Here is a 4,051-nt window from a genome sequence, read left to right as displayed (position 1 = left end):
ATGAATACACTTTCCATCGCATCATCCATCGATCCGCTGGTTATACTTGGTTCATCGTTTCGATGGTTGGTCTTTCCATCGATGCTCTGGTTAGTCTTTCCATCGATCCAGACTTAGTCTTTTCTGCCTTGACGTCTTCATCGGTGTTCTGGTTCTTCATCACTTATTGTTTTTCATTACTTTTTACATTTTGCACTATGGGATCTAACATGAACTATTCTCCTCCTTCTAATGAAACAAATGTTTGAGATTTTAAGAACCTTGTTCTCTTAAAACACAAACAGAAAGAAGTTTTATTGTTCTAAAACTTAAAAAGATCACAAAAAATCTTCGACTACTAATATAAATTGTTTTTCTCCTTCTTATTTCTTAACCAAAAACAGAAAATGGCTACCAAGAACGTGAACTTTACTGTGGAAGACATCTGTTTCAATGCCAATAATCACATTGCCTTGTTGGACATTCCCACCAACAAAACCATCTACAAGGATGTTGTTGCATTTCTATGTAGGTCCTCAATCGCCTATGCTCTCAACCTTGAACCTGTCATGGTTAGGGAGGCCCTTCAGCAAATCTGGATGACTGCTGAGGTGGTGCAAGAGAAATATAAGAACAGTCATCAGGTGGAGAAAATCTCCTTCACCTTCAACAGGATGACTGTTAGCTTTGGAGTGACCACTCTAAGGCACGCTCTTCGATTCCCAAAGGGTCCCTTCGCCAGCGAACCCTCTACTACTAAGATAATCGCCTGCCTCGATGACATTGGCTACCAATGGCCAATGAGGAAGGACTCCAGTGAGGCCCTCAAATCACTCTCCAAGATTGAGAAGAACCGCATGTCAGCGGTGTGGCAGTACCTGTTCTCGCACTTCATCCATAACATGGGTGGAAAGACTGTTGGCCAGGATCAGGTTTTGTAACACCCCACCTCACACATTGCATGTAACATATACTTCATTCACAAGAAATACATATTATACACCACTTAGCTCCCAAAGTACAAGAAATTATCATACAAAATACATGGTCCAAAAAAATTCCAATATACAAATCTTGTACTAATAAACATAAACTACCAAAAATAGGTACAACATGATCTAATCTTCACAATGATATGCATGTAGGAAAATATCACATTTTTCCCTTCCCCTTATCGACAGCAGTTCCTACAATACATATTTAAAATACAAAATGAGGGTTAGACCGGAAGGTCTAGTGAGATCCCTTTTTTCATGTCATTGAAGATTGAAAATCACCAAAACTTTATTTAAAATCAACTTTTCATGCAAACAAATACATAACCATGTAATTCATATTACTAGTACCTTTCCGATTCCCAATACCAATCACTTGACTTTATAAATAACATTTCAAGCCAAACAGGCTAGAACCTTTCAGGTTTCACATATACACTTTAAACCTTTTTAATCAGAAACAAGGTTTATTCAAAGTTTCAGGCCAAATGCCTGTTATCATCTCCTCAATAAAATCCATACTACGATTTCTAATAAGAAACATGATCCTAAATCTTTAAATCACTAAGAAATAAGGATTTAAAGTCATCATAATCTTAATGGATATAATAGTAAGAGTTATATCACACACAGATACAAATGACACCTTTATATTCAAAGGTACACCTCTCCTTGATATGCCACCCTTATCCCAAAGTACACTTCTCTTTGATATGCCACCCTTATCCCATGGTACACCTCTCATTGATATGCCACCCTTATTTCCTCATCAAAATTTATAGATTATTTCCAATTAGGACAGACCGAAGTCACAAACGTCCTAGTGAAATATCATATATGTTTTATCCAAAAACAGTTCCAAAATAGTTATGGAATACCCATCCTTTATTATTTCAGAAGAATGATAAAATATTAATAAAATTTACTTATGAATAAAATCCCCAATAACATATTAATATATTATATTTGTGAATAAAATAATCAAAGTATAAATCCAGTCAATTTTCAACAATTGGTCGACATATCAACTTGGCCAGATTTCATCTCCGGTCAAGCCTTGGTCGGATTACATATCCAGACAACTTACCATGTATTTCCATCTTTTGGCAAATCCGGACAAACCCTATTTGGTTTACATATTCGGAAAATAAAGATCATTGTTCAACACTTCTAAATCAGGTCAACTCACAGCCGGACTTACACAACTCCGGCCAATATTATGGTCGTAGTACATCTAATCCCGACAACATATCAATCGGGTTAAGACAAATCCGAACACCACTAAGACCGTATTCCTACTTCTTCAGTCAAGCAATGTCCGAGTTTCATATTTAAAATCCCACTAACTCCTAATCCGGTCAATACTATGATCAATATTTCCTAAATCCGGATAACCCAGTGTCCGATTTACAGCCAAAGTCGGGCAACATATTTTTAGGACAATACAGTGTTCAAACCAAAGGAAATACTTTTCAAAATGTAATAAGATGATAAAAATTGCTCACCTTATGAATTTAGCAATTTATGAATCAACTTTGATCCCAACTTTGTAAGCAATCCGGACAGCTTCTCACTTATCTCTCTCAAAATTTCCAAAGAAGCGGAAAACTTTCTATTGGAAACCCTCAACCCCTTTTATACCCCTTTCCTCTTTTCGAAAGGCGATCTAATCGCCACATTCATGCATACATACACCACATAAAATGACCCATGCATGCATATACAATTATCACTTTATGCATGCATATAATTTATATATTCTCATATTGCAAATTTATATGCCATGCATACTTCATGCATGCATTCACATTATGCATACATTATTATGCATAAAAATTCACATACTCGCATGATCAAATATAACAATTTTTCATGCTTATAGGTAATCATCTAACAATTAATCACGTATTAATTACCTTGGGTGATAACCAACACCCGGTTATCACATTATCCACCCCTCAAAAGAATTTTGTCCCAGAATTCCTTTAGTCAAAGAGCCATGGATATTATGTTCTCATTTTCGACTCTAGTTCCCAAGTTGCCTCTGATCCCTTGTGATATCGCCACTGTACTTTAACCAAACTGATCTCTTTGTTCCACAACACCCTGGTTTTTTGGTCAGTTATAGCTTCTGGTGTTTCCACAAAGTTAAACTTACGGTCTACTTTAACTTCTGGAAGCGGTACGGCTAGACTTGAATCAGATAAACATTTCTGCAAATTTGACACATAGAAAGTGTTGTGGAATAAGCTGAGCTCTTCTGGTAGTTTTAACTAATAAGCCACTGGCCCAACCTATTTGCAGACTTTGAACGACTATGTCTGGTTACAATTTCCTTAATATAAATCTGTGCCAACTTTTCTAAAGAGTAACGTTCTCTAATTGGTAGAAAATGCGCAGATTTAGATAAGCGATCAACAATTACCCAGATTGCATCATATCTTTTTGTAGTTTGGGGTAATTTCATGACAAAATCTATTCTAATGTGATCCAATTTCCATACAAGAATCTCCAACGATTGAAGATTTCCATAGGGTCTCTGGTTTTCAATCGTAAGTTGCAGACATGATAAACATTGTTCCACATACCTTGCTATGTCTTTCTTTAATCCGGGCCACCAATAGAAAGGTTTCAGATCTTTATACATCTTATTGGTACCTGGATGAATAGAATGGCGGGACTTATGACTTTCATTCAAGATAGTTTCCTTAGTATTCCAATAACATGGCACCCAAATTCATCCCTGAAAGCATAGAATTCCTTCATCATTTGATTCGAGAGTGGAAATCATTTTACCCAATCTTTCTAACTTCATATAATCTTCCTTTACAATTTTCTTCTGACACTTAAAATTTCTTTTTGAAGATCATGAGCTAAGTTTATTCTCATTGCCACGGTCTTCATTGTTCCACTCCTTTCTTTTCTACTCAAAGGGTCGTCTACCATGTTGGCTCTTCCTAGGTGGTAAAAGATTTTATATTCGTAATCATTAAGAAGTTCAATCCATCGACGATGCCGCATATTTAACTCTTTCTGGCTGAATAAATGTTGTAGAATTTTATGATCAGTGTAAACCT

The sequence above is a fragment of the Cynara cardunculus genome (assembly GCF_001531365.2).
Source record: "Cynara cardunculus var. scolymus isolate 2C chromosome LG 2, CcrdV1, whole genome shotgun sequence".
NCBI classification, from domain to species: Eukaryota; Viridiplantae; Streptophyta; class Magnoliopsida; order Asterales; family Asteraceae; genus Cynara; species Cynara cardunculus.
Note: the sequence above shows the minus strand (reverse complement) of the source record.